At 39.3% G+C, this 14,167-nt stretch overlaps 1 protein-coding gene across 6 annotated transcripts in view; it reads left to right on the top strand.

The window, feature by feature from the left end:
• The window catches only part of Hdac9 (histone deacetylase 9), an 869,516-nt gene that overhangs the window by 114,972 nt on the left and 740,377 nt on the right, over positions 1 to 14,167 (top strand). The gene's annotated exons all lie outside the window — the stretch shown is intronic.

Raw genomic sequence — 14,167 nt, 5'->3', positions numbered from 1 at the left:
AGAAAGTACTACTTTGATCCTGGAGTGTGTACCTGGGTTAAATAAAACTCAGTTCTCAGATCTAATACTGACTCCCTCTCCCTCTCTCTCCTCTTCCTCCCTCTCTCTCTCCCTCTCTCTTCCTTTCTCTCTCCCTTCCTCCCTCCCCCCTCTCACTCTGTGTGTGTGTGTGTTCTGTATACTGAACCCATGTTAGGCAAGCCCTATTGCCTAATCTTTAGCTAAATTACCAGCTCTTTTTTATTTTGAACCAACATCTCATGAACTTGTTCAGAGTGGCCTTGAACTCACTCTATTCCATCCAGTGGCTTTGAATTCAGTCTTCCTGCCTTAGCCTCATCTGTAGCTGAGATTCCAGCCCTGTGTCACCAGACTTCATGCCTCCAATTTTCTTACAGCTATTCCTTTTTGATCATCTGTTCAATGGGCGTGCTAATTATTTCATATACCTCAGAAGTCCTCGTGAGGGTTCAATGACTGAAGACATGTGTAACACTTTAGGAACATTTTCATGTGCCTGTAAAGGGAAGCTAATAAGCACTCATCAAATATTTAATTGGGTAAATGGCTTGAGGTCCCCCTGTAATTTCAAGTGTCTTGTTCTGAATGCTATGGCTTAGGGAAGCTAGGCTGAAATGAAAAACTAGACTAAAAGCTCTTGGATTTTATTTAGCCTTTTCCCCAGGTACTGAGGTGCAGTCCTGGCTCTGGAATGCCCTGAGAACACTGGGGACCCATCAGTCTGCAATCCCTCCGACCCCAACTCAGGTGTGCAAGGTGGGCTGAGCACCAGAGCTTAGAAGTCTCAGGGCCATGTGCTTTAGTTTTAAGAAGTGATCTGAGCTCTTCAGTAGTTTGTAAGAAATACTTTGAGGAACTCAAAGGGTTTTCCCCCTGCTGTATATAGTTATTGTCTTCAACATTGTTGATCCGGTCACTAAGTCTGCTTTGTCCTGTATCTTATTTCATCCAGCATTTTGTCACAATTTCTCAAAATGAAAGGGCAGTTGTTGACAGATCTCAATAAGCACAAAATGGACACTTTTAGAAATAAAAGAAAAATTAATAGCCAGGTCACAATCCCTACAAATTCCCTAATGCCGAATGTATCCACTCGTATGCATGTGAGTTCTGCAGAACGCTCATTTGTCATGAAAGAATTATTGGAGGAAAGCTGTAGGGAGCATAAAAAAAGCTTTACTGAAGTTGGTTTTATAATTTACTTGGTGAGACAATCCCATGGAAATAATGAGAATAATGGGTTATGTTGAATACCTAAAGAAATATATTTGCCAGTTTAAATATTCTTTGCATCCACACTGGCCCCTGGTTTGTTTCTGGTGGCTTAGATGTGTCTAACCAGTGAGATCCTATTGGGCCGAGGACTGAAGGGAAGTGAAGGTTAAGGGAAGTGAAGAAAAAAATATAGTGCTAGGAAGAGTTTTAAAAAATAATCCAGTCTTTCTATTTTTCAGGTTCTTTAAGTGAATCGGTTAATTTACCTACTAAGGTCCCTGGGCCCCCACTATGCTGAGGACAAACTCCAGCATCTCACTCACGCTGGGCAACTTTTCTGCTGCTGATCTGTATGTCAGTCCCAGATTGCTGGGCCTTAATTTAGAAGGAGATTTAGTTCTTTATGTCCATAAAGGAAATGCTTTTACAGGTATTTTTGTTCTGGCCTTCATGTATTTATTATAGCTTAAATTTCTTCTTTGTTTGTTTTGAACTGCTGGGTCAAGTACCATATCTCAGAAGTGGGGAAGTCTGTGAAATGAATTAGTTTAGGTCTTATCTGTGACCTTTTGTTGGGTCCCTGATTTTGACATCAACTTATAATTTAAATACCAACTAACATTTCCTTTTTAAATTTCATTTTCACTATAATTTTATTCAAGACAGAACATTTATACCATCTTTCCTTTACAGTCTTACCCCCCCCCACACACACACACATGCATACACAACTGCACAGAGGCCTGTACACAAATGCACACATATGCCTGCGCATACTTGCACATATACACTCACACACTCTTGTATACACACATGCCCCCCCACATGCCCACACACACATGCAGACAGATGCACACATGCCTGCACATACCCATGCATACATAGTCTTGCACACACATACCTGTACATACACTTTGATCATATGTCACCTGTTATCGTCTTCCTCTTCTTACTGTTCCCCCTTTCTTCCCAGAAAGCACCACTCCTCTCATAGTTTCAGGGTTTTTTCCCCTTAGGGTCATAGCATCCATGGGGGTATCGAGCAAGGGCATCGTACCAGCAGCTACTGCTAAGGATTGTGAATCCGCTTTCTCTGTGACCTTAAGCATCCTGTAGCTCTTCCAGGGAGAATGGTAACTCACCAGCCCCTCCCTGATCCATGATGGAATACCTGTAACCTAACCCAGGCTGTAGTTATAGAATGAGCAGTGGCCATTCTATAACTTGTCAGCTGGCCGCTGCCCACCTCCCTTTGCCTTTTAGGATGTGTTCAGGTCTACCCTATTTTACATGCTGTGTACTTTAATCATTTTGTCGTGTTCGATCCCTTCAAGCCGGGGTGCTTTATAACTCATGTTCATTCAGTCATTACAAGGATACGGATGTAGATTGTTAAATTCTTTTTATTTGTTTTCTGTTATATGGGAGGGTTTGCATGCGTGTAAGTCTGTGTATCCCTTGTGCTCCTGCAGAGCCAGAAGAGAGTGGTGCATACCTGGAACTAGAATGACAGATGGTTGTGAGCTGCCGTGTGGGTGCTGGGAATTGAACCTGGGTCGGTCGTCTGGGAGGTTCAGAGTAGCCAGTGCTCTTAAACACCGGGCCATCTCTCCAGACTCTGTAAATAGATTCTTCACGCAATGGTACTGCTAAATTATGTCACCATATCTTGTGTTTGCGTGGCCTCTTTCTATTTGTTTCAGTTATTTACTGTGTGCTCCAAGATTATTGCTGGAGGCAGCAACATGGGCTTATCGAATTCTCTTCTTTGAGAACTTGGACAACGTTGTGTATTTCTTAGACTGTTTCCAACTTATTTAATGAAAAGAACTTTTCACTGTGGTTTTAATTTGCCTTCCTTTGATAAATAAAATGCTGGAATGTTCATTGTTCCTTTAAAGCCCCTTTAATTCTCGTTGCTCTTGTGCATATCACAGGCTCTTTCATGAGTTTTCTTCTCTGTTTTCTGTTTTCCTGTCAGAGTTTTTAAACCTCTATGTAACAGAAAAGACCCTACCATTCCTTTTGTTTAGTAGACATAGTCTTATAATATGCCTTAAAATTTTCTCCATGATTATTGTTTTTCTTAATGTGAAAGATTAAACTATTAAAAATGTAAATTGTTGGCTAGTGAGATGGCTCAGTGGTTAAGAGCATTAATCAAACCCAGATCTGATTGTAAGCACATGACAGCTCACAACAATTCCAATTAGAGGTGACCAGGCCTCTAAGGACACTGCATGCAGGTGGTACACATACATGCAAGGTAAGCACTGAAAATCATAAAATATGTAAAATCTTAAAACCCAAGATGGTTTAAAAATGCATATCTTCTTGTTTTTCTATTGACCCGGAAGTCGAGTGTTGTCATATTGTCAGAAAACATTCCTTTCTGTTTTATGCTGTTTATGAGCTCTTTAAAAAGTTATATCTATCTATCTACCTATGTATTTATTTATTTATTTAATTTGTTTATTTATATATGTATATATGTAGGTGTGTGGTGGGCATGTACATGCTACAGCAAATCCATATTTCCCTTTGATCCTCTTAGTCCCCGGGAGTAAACTGAGGTCATTAGGGTTGGTGGCAGGTACTTTATCCGCTCAGACCCTTAGGAGTCAAATTTTACATATGTAGCTATCTCCTCCAAAGCCCTTTGTTGAGGGTTTGAAATTTACAGGGAAGGTTGGAACATACACTCTTTTATTATTGAGTTAGGAATTTAGAAATTCATTGGAAATACTTTTTGGACTTAATAACATCTAGCACATATAGATACAAATAATCAAGTGTCTTTGAAATCAATTTTTTGAAAAATGGTTGTTAGTAGTTACACTTTAATGATTTGGTTGTTTGGAACAAGTGATTGGAAAATGAAAATTTCTTGTTCCGACAAAGCCATGTTCTCATGAAAACTTGATTGAAATTAATAAAAACCAATCTGTTTTATTGTTATGGAAACCTGCGGCTGATTATTTTTGGCATGTGAATTAGAGTGTCTGTCACTGTAGCTGTTAATTGGCAATAAGAAAGGGACAAAAGGTGTTAAGGAGTCGTGTGAAGCAAAGCTTAAATACAAATAAAATAGTCATTATTTTTGAATTTCTCCTCTTGTAGGTTGTATATGTATTGCTTCTTAAAATGTGCAGTAGCCCTTATTTTATTATTTCAGTTTCCTAAACTTTGCTTTATTTAAAATGTTTTTTTAGTTGCAAATTAGATCAGAAGCAAGCAGGACCTCAGTGACGTAAGTAAACAATTCCCAGGGGAAGATTGTGTTTGGACTTTCTCTTTGTGTAGTTCTTTTTATATACAAGGACATGTCTCTTGGCTAGGATCCTGTTATTAAAAGGAAAAGATAGGAGTCTCTCTCCCTCTCTCTGTCTCTGTCTCTCTCTGTCTCTGACTCTGTATCTCTGTCTCTGTCTCTCTGTCGGTCTGTCTGTCTCTGTCTGTCTGTCCCTGACTGTTTCTCTGTCTTTATCTGTCTGTCAGACTCTAGCTCTCTCTCTGTACTCATGCAAGTGTGTGTGCATGTGTGCATGTGTGTGTGCGTGTGTGTAAGGGGATATTCCCAGGGAGAGTCCTTACATTTCAGCCTTTCAATGACTTGATTCTTCTTATGGTCACAGAGATGAGAAGAGTAGTGAGGACTTTGCTTCCTGGGTGAACCACGAAAGACAATAGGGGCAAACACAGGACACCGATTTGGAATTTCTTCCTTTCTTTTCTTTTTTCCTGGGGACACATGGAAATTATTTTAGTGAGTGGTAGGAGTGGCATGACTTGGCAATAGATTTAGTTTAAGTGCTTTCCAGATAATTGCTATACTACCACATTCAGAAATGCTCTGAGATACCACACAAGAAAACATCCAGTCAATAATGTGAAAATCTGTATGGAAGAAAAGGGAATGCTGTTAAGGAAAGAGGTAAATAGATAACTTTAACCCTTTTATCTAGATTTATATGTATTTTGACCTTAAATTTTCTAGCATTTATGCAATAGTAGATATAGATGCTGTGTCTCCCAGCTACATACACACATACCTATAATTATTTATTAAAGTTATTAGATTTTCATATGTATGTCACTTTTAAAATGCAGGTTGCACGCCTGTTTACTAGGTATACAACCACGTGAATCTCTGATTTGTTGCACACAGACCTTTTATAGACTATACCATTAGATGTACTAAACAGTACAGTGAATGGGTTCCTTCAAGAGCTAGTTTCCGTGTACAGCCGTTTAAATACCTGTAAAGAGTATTCAAAAGCGGATTGAAAGAAAAACATATGTGTGGTAGGCAAGGTGTAAAGACAGCTGAATCCACTGAGAGTCCACACTACAGTCTACCACCATGCCACCTGAATGTATATGGTCATGTCTGGTAGGGACCATGCCTGTTTTGACTCAGAGCCTTACTGCAACTTTTAGTTATTCATTTATTTATTATTTTTTTATTTTTATGAGTTTTTTAATAGGATATTTTCTTTATTTACATTTCAAATGTTATCCCCTTTCCCAGTTTCCCTCCCTCATGGAAACACCCTATCATATCCTCCCTCCCCCTGCTTCTATGAGGGTGCTCCTCCACCCACCCACCCACTCCCACCTCCCTGCCCTCAATTCCCCTACACCGGGGCATCTATCAAGCCTTCATAGGACCAAGGACCTCTCCTTCCATTGATAAATGACAAGGCCATCCTTTGCTACATATGCAGCTGGAGCTATGCAAACTCCTTGGTTGATGGCTTAGTCCCTGAGAGTTCTGGGAGGTCTGGTTGGTTGATATTGTTCTTCCTATGGGGTTGCAAACCCCTTCAACCCCTTTAGTCCCTTCTCTAGCTCCTCTATTAGGGACCCAGAGCTCAGTCCAATGGTTGACTGCTGCATACTTTTAAATTGGGGCCAACAGAACTTTATTGATTACCTGTTCACAGGCTTTGTAATATCTGTTGTTGATGTAGTGGTGGCAGGAGTTCTTTGGGTCAAACCAAGGACCTTATACATGCTAGGCATGCGCTCTCCTAGTGAGCTGCTTCCTTAGATCATTTGTATAGTGTCATATATTTTTTCCAGTACCAAATCCAAGACTTAGGTACTTTACGGTCCTCACTTAGTACAAGGGAATGCTAAAGCTTCCGGACAAAGCAGCCTGGGTCACATTCAGGTCAGGGCTGGATTTTGGCTTCAGCCCAGCTCTTGTCCTCCAAGTCAGTTCTATTAAACCCACGCCTCTTGCAAAGCACTTCTGACTTTTGCTTACTCTGCACTTTTCTCTTTGTTATTGATTAATCTTGTGTGAGATGTAATCTTCTATTCAATCTAAGACTGTCATTGTTACCTGGGCCAGATCTTGGAAGTGAAGAACTCATACCTGATCTGATGTAGACTCTGCAGTCCTTTTGAGATGAGGCAGATCAAATTTCTTTGAGTTAAAATCAGAGTAATTGAAAACTAACAGGGCTGAGAACTGTGTCTTTACAGGAAGAACTACATGAAATCTTTTCTACACTGCCATTATTGCTCCTTTTAACCCTTATGGACAGTTGTAAACAGTACATGCTGGTATAGTGTACAAAGTGAAGCACTTTAAAATCAAACTGTGTTCCTCAGATGTCTGTTGAGTACCTAATGCAATGGAGCTGTTTGGATGCCTTTCCTTCTGTAACTGTAAATATGATGATGTAATTATGGAGCTGATAATATTTATAGTACAATGTAGAAGGCTTTGATTTATAAAGAGATCACTTGCTTTTGCAAACTTGAATTTCATTGAATTGTTTACAATTAGTGTAACCACAAGTTTTATAAGCATAATTTTTTGTAATGAATTTCAGTTAAGAAGGTTTTGTTTCAAAGAAGGGTAAATTGGCTTGAAATAGATGTTAAATCTGTTTCAAATATAAGCCCCATTTTAACTCAGGAACTTAAGGGTTTTGGGTGTTGGGTAGAGTGCACCATTGCTCTGGTGGCACATGTAACATGGTTGAGTCCTTTGTGCTTATTGTAAATAGTCAATGATAGAGAGCTAGCCCAGTAAAGTCACTTACTACCAATACTGATAACTTCCAGGAGTACATGTGGAATATGCACACCCACATGAAACAAACATAAAATCGTAATTGAAACTCACTTCCTTCCTGTATTATATGATGCATAGACTTTCAATCTCAGGGAACTTATTTTTTGTTGCTTTTAGGCAGTTTCTATATCATGCAGAACAAAGGTGATATGGTGAGTGGTTTTAAACTTAAGCTTGGGTATTTATTTACAATTCTCTTTTCTTCTCCGCCTAACTTGGACACAGAGAAGACTCTCATGGAATAAATTGACATTTTTTATTTGTTTTCAATAAAACAATCCCTTTTATTTATAGCCAAGCTCATCATTTTAATACTTAATCCTCCATGACAGTCTGGGGGAGAGAACACTTGGCAACTAGTCATTATTATCCGTTTTAGCATCAGAAGGGCTTTATTTGTAAAGAGTGCATGGCAGTGACGTCAAGGACAAGAATGAGATAGTCACTGACATTTTTACACAGGGTGGCATTCCTTTTGGAGTCCTGATGGGTAATATGACCATAATTATTTAAAATGCATTCATGTAGTTACCAGCCACCGTGTGAAGCCCCCTGGAAACTTGAAAGCATATTATTAAAACGGAGGAAGGAAGATGACTAATAAGGAAGAGGAAAAATGTCAACCTGGGTTTAATGATTTGGAAGTCCGTCATCAGCACGTGTGTGCACAGCAACAGTTCATCCATTTTGAAGCCTCTCCCTGGAGCTCCTGTTGTGGGGGCTTCCTTGTCTTTCTACCTCTAGGAAGAAACCTGATAACCCATCTTTTTTTAAATCAGACTATGGGAACTTGAAGAATATTTTTTGGTCTTGATTGTAATCAAATATGATTCAAGAGTTATTGTAAGCTCATGGTTAATTTTTAGGGTTGGCATTAAATAATGACCTACATTTTCATTTTTTTCTTAAAATCTAGCATACACACACACACACACACACACACACGCGCGCGCGCGCGCGCGCGCACATATATAGCTAGCCAGTTTGTGCTAATTAAATTCTTCTACACAGTTTTCATCATTATAAATTCAAGAACACTTTTGGATTGTTTGGATTGTTGGTAGATTAGCTCTGATGTTTGTTAGAAGCAGAGCAACAAGGAAGGTCCAACTTCAAGGCTATCTGCAGCCATCTGAACTTTTGATCTTATATGTAAAAAAATGATCACCTTCTAAAGAAGACTCAGTAGCATCATTCTCCCTACTTAAATGCTCATAGTATTCTATGGCTACCGTTTGATGTGGTTCATTTTGCAAAATTACGTAGGCATTCACTGGTGTCTACTTAGCTCATGCTGAGAATGGAGGAGGCCTTAACCTGAAGAGAACTGGGGGTACTGAGTATTCTGGGTCTGCTTCCCAGAGTTCTCATGTACAAGGCAAACACGTGTGCATGCTGGCTAGTGCTAATGTCTTCCTATACAAAAAAATATGCAAGTGAGAACTGACTTCCAGAATGGCTGAGCTGATAGCAGAGCTACATAGATGCAGATGATGTTTAAAACAATAAATAACATGAGGGGACAAGAGGATGGCTTAGTGGTTAAGACGACCTGCTCCTATTATCGAGGTCTCTGGTGGGGTTCCCAGAACCACATGTGATCATTTAGTTCATAAAGAACAAGGATTGGGAGCTTGAGGGACAGAGGGCCGCTGTGGTTAGTGAGCAGGGAGAAAGTAGTGTGCTGATTCTCTTGGGCAAAGGGACCAATGTTGTGCATTGAGCTTAGTGGGTCATTGCTGTATTTCTCTAGACAGAAGTCCTATAGTAGGTAAAATGGGCATGTCTTTCTGGTACTTCCAGTTTCAGCATCCTTTCTTGTGGCACCCAAATGTTGTTTTTCATCCAACCTGAGGGTCAAGATTTCGATCAGGTGGTGATAAATAATACCATGATAAAGACTTAAAATTAGAAGAAAAAAATTTGTTATCTATCTTCTCTGTGAATATTGCTCACTTCTAGAGTATTTTTATATATTTACTTAATCAAAATTTATGATACCTCCTAATATATTGTTATTATAGTTTTTCAATAAAATACAATTTAAAATTTTATTTTTTTTTCTTGTCTTTGGTGTTAGCGGCTTAGGTTCTGTAGACAGAAGCAGGGGCCTTGATCCTGTAATGCTATGCAGTGGTTTACAGCAAGCATCTGTAAAATGAGGGGCAACCGTGCTTGCCTTCTAGTATGGGGAAGTACTTTCTTGTTATATCTTTTCTTGTAATACAGTTTCTTGATTATGACATAATGCAGAGAGGATGCATCTTTTCTGTGTCCTTCCCCGAGAATTCTGAAAACAGCAAGGGAGACACATGGTTTAAAAACTAGGTTTTCAGAATGCTGTGTTCAATTGGAATCCTTTCTGTGCTGATGTAGAGCAGAGCAAAGTGTCATATGAACGGCTTCCTAACCGAAGGTGGTTTTCATTTATTAATATAAATGCCCCATGCCTTGGATGTGTGAGTCCTAAAAATATGCTTCTGTGGCTAAAAATAGAGCCCCAGAGTTCTGCGATGTGGCTTAATCAGAAGCAGCTGCAGGCTGTCTAGAAAATGCAAGTTATAGGAGGCAGATGGCTTTTGCCCTTTTTGCTTTAGACAGCATGTAATTTGGATAACTACAGCTACAGTAATACATTTTGCCAGTCACACTGTTTGATAAACATATTGTTGAGAACAGCCACTTCCAATTAAAACCCCAGTAAAATGTTAATTTATTTTGCTATTATTTCCCTGCAGAGTAATAAAAAATGCTTTTCCAGGTTCAGAGGTATCTGTGCACAGGCTGGAGCACTATTCAAAAGTCACTGTGTACTGGTGGCTGGGTTTTAAAACTGGCACTGAAGTGAGGCAGGAGCATATTCCTGCCCAGCGCCTGCCGTTTGCTCCCGAAAACCTAGTTTACACAGGATGCTCTAGGATCTTCATGTTGAGGATGATATTTGCTTTATTCTGTTTGGCTCATCATGTATTTCTGTACAGACGGTAACTATAAATAATGAGAATGCTTTTAGGTCATTGATTAACCATGGTCCAGCATTGATATGGTACTCCTGGGGTTTACATCTATGACTGTCCCCCTAATGACTAGTCACAGGTAGCCCTGTGCAACAATGGCTGATTCCCTATGGCTGAGGGCTGCAAACAGACACTGGCTGGCTGAATTTTAATTTCATGCCGCTCTCACTCTGTTTCGATAAAACAGTACAGCGAAAACATTGCTGCTCTTCACACCAGAAGACCTCAACACAAACACAGCCTCATTTTAAGAGCTGAAAACAGCAGGTCTTTCCCTTTCACGGGTAACGCCACTTCTTAAGAAAGCATTTAAGCCCCAGCCTCCTAATGCAAGCACTGAAGGGACTGTGCAGTTTATTCCCTGGGACATGTACCAGGCAGTGTGTAACAGATTGCTGAGTACCTCTGAAGGATCACTTGTGTCATAATTTCTCTGTAATTGCAAGGCTTCCAGCATGGTAAGTTTAGCAAGCGCCCAGTAGTTGTTTTCCTTGCCCAGATGAAAGGGCATTTCATCTATATAGTTAGTGATGTTAGAACCTAAACACCACTGTAGTAACAGATATGGGCTTATTTACTATTACCATAGGGCCTGGAACTGTGGAAATCACTTTATTCAGTATTCCACGAGACCTACAACAGAATAATAGCATTGTAAGGTACATATTTTTATCTTGATTTACAGATGAGGACTAAGCTTTGCATGGTAATTATTCAACATCATACGGAAAGAGTCAGCCAGATTTGAAGCCACTGTTGTATCATCAGACTGCCTAACTCATGATGCCTTACTCAAGTTTGCAGCTAGAACTGCTGGCATCTGCCTGAAGCAGAGCTGTGTTTTCAGAGGCAGAGACGTGGCTCTGTCCAGCCGCATGTGTTTCGATGAGTTTATGGTGTGACTTAGAATTTATTTTCAGCTCAAGTTGATCCGTGATAGGGTCTGGATGTCTCTCACCCGAATTCCTTAAGCATGTTGGAACTGATGTACTTTGACAGTAATTCTTGTTAGAAAGGTAAATGTCATTTGTTTTGTTTGTGTGCATTCCAATATGAAATCAAGAATCAAAGAGATGGGCAGTACTCGGAGAAACTGGTATGCACTTGTGTGATGACCCAGGTTTCTACAATACTAATAAGGGAATTTACTAATAAGTCACGCTTGATCATGTGTTACAGGAAGAAGGAAGGCAAACAGATTCTCCAAGTAAAGGGTATTTCATGATACTGTCTACTCAAAGCAAACTGGTTGGTCCTGGGAAAGATTTTACTATCATTTACTATTTGGGAAGAGTATAGTATTGATATTATTTTTATATACAACTATAGAATGTTATTTCTGAAAGACTGAAAAGTTTAGATTCACAGATTATAGTTTAGAAATGGGCTTAATATATTAACAAAGTATTGATATTTTTGGTTTCTTTTGAAGTTAAAAGAACTGAAAAGACAACATATTCCCTAATATGCAGATTACTTTACTTTGCCCTGTTCTACAATACAATACTTAATAGTTTAAACGTGCTTTTAGTAATTCACAAGCTGCCGACATTTAAATATACATTTGAACATTTTAATATGAAATCTAATACCTGTTCTAATTGAAAAGTAAGTCTTAATATGAGATGAGCTAAATTATAGATGCTTCAGAGCCTTAGTCTTTCTTTTTTAATGTAGAGAGATTTATATGAGATTAAGCCAAAAAGGCTTATATAATCTCACTATTTGTTTCTGTCTCTGTCTCTAGTCACACACACACACATACACACACACACACACACACACACACACACACACACACACACACACTAGATTTTCTACTAATGGCTAAACTTCTGCATCCAGGGGGAAAATGATACATGAAGAATCATCTGTGGTGCCTTTGTCTGCCTTTGGTCATGGAGAAACAGTGCTCCTTGCCACTTCATGAAGGGTTAGTGTTTTATCATTAGCTTCCTGTAATCAGAGCATTTCCTGTAAGTGTTGAGCATTTAGCAGGTGACTGTGTCTTTATCCTCATGGAACTCTAGCGTGAAACAAGTTAGGCACTGTACCTATGAGATTTAAGGTGTGGTCCCGAACAATGTAGGTTTTGGAAGTCAGTGAATTACTTGGAAAATGTAGTAGAATAAGGAACACCTTTTTATTTTTTATTTTTTGATCCCTTGGGAAACTTTTTGGCTTTGGCCTTTTGAAGAGGAGATGGGTATTATGCTGAAAATGTCTCTTTATGTTCCCTTGGTCTCACTGTCACAGTACAAGTGGTTTTTATCAGTTATAAACATACATGTTCGGGCGTGTCATGGTGGTATCTCTTACACTGACACCCTTCAGGCCTTCTGTCCCCTCTTTTTCATCCACCATCATCATTTTATATCACCCGTGTATGCAGCAAGACTAAGGCTACCCATGAAGGGTTAAACGGGGCTCATGTTCCATGTATAGACTTGACATGTTGGCTTAGTTGCTGGGTGGAGGCCCCAGTTCCTTACTGGCCATAGGCAGAAGCCTCAGTTCTTTGTCCCACGGGCCTTCACTGCTTCCTTCTTTCAGAGTGAGTAATCCAAGAGAGGGGGGCAGAAGTCGTAGTGTCCTGTACGAGCAGCCCTCAGGAGTGACAGTGTGTCCCTGGTGCTGTGCCCCCCTGGAAATGATTGCACAGAGGCATGAGTATCAGACACTGAGGATTGCTGGCTATTCGGAAAACCAACAGAAGAATAGGAAAGGCCCATGTGCAGTGGCTCCTGCTTGCTTTGTCCCCACTTTCGTAACAGCAGCTCCTAAATACTTTCCGTGTTATAAAGCAGTGTTCTAAAACACAAGGCTTTATATGTTTTCCTGGTATGCAGTGTGTGGGCATGGCAATTTATTGTGCCAGTCTATTAATGTTGTTTGATAATTAAATTGTTTCAAGTACTTGACTGTTATAAATTGTGGAATATAGTCCTTTGCCCATAAATTTTTTAGTGCTTGTAAAGTTTACCTAAAATAAATTCCTTGCTATTGGGTCAAGGTATATAAACATTTTAAGGCTTCATGCACATAGTGCCAAAATATTTCCCACAAGACTATGGCAAATTTATGCACTTCATTGGCTTGATAAGACAGTGCTGTACTTCACATATACTGACCAATACTAGGTGTATATAGGTTTTTAAATATTTCAGAGAATACAGCATTTGATTGAGGTTTACTAAGATGAATAATTTTAATAGTGTTGGCCCTAACTCTTCATAGAATTTATCATGATTTTTTTAAAAGGCCTAATTACTTTTATAGGTAGATTCAGTTCTCTGTAAAGAAGAATTATATTGTTCACATTGAGAACATCTCTTACTGGAATCTTCTACACAATAGGAGTGTTTTATAGTAAAAAAAATTTTTTTTAAAAAAACTTAAATACTTTCGAAACACAAGGCAAATTACTGGGATGATTCCTAAACTGAATTTCCATTCCTTATATTTACTGATTGGACATTTGCAAGAATAATAGGTTAAAAGTGAGAAGATTCTTTTTTAAAATCTCCTGTTGCCAGCCATCTGCCAATATTTGGTGAGTTACGAAAAACATTTGTCAAGGCCAAATGCATAATTGGGAGATGTGTTTATGAAGAAAATAAGAGACATGAACCCTCAGTGTTCCCATGTGATAGCATGACTTTTGTTTGTTTGCTTGGCCCTTTGGTGGCACATACCCTCAGAGCACCATTTTTGTTCTTGTTCCAGAACAATATTTCCATGCTAACCAACTCAGATAATCACTCTTATTAAGAAACTTTGCCCTTGAATTTGAGTGGAACTTGAGAGTCAACCACGCTGTCCG

This window comes from Mus musculus, chromosome 12, assembly GCF_000001635.26.
Source record: "Mus musculus strain C57BL/6J chromosome 12, GRCm38.p6 C57BL/6J".
Taxonomy (NCBI): Eukaryota; Metazoa; Chordata; class Mammalia; order Rodentia; family Muridae; genus Mus; species Mus musculus.
The sequence above is the reverse complement of the archived record's forward strand: the minus strand, read 5'-3'. Positions and strand labels throughout refer to the sequence as shown.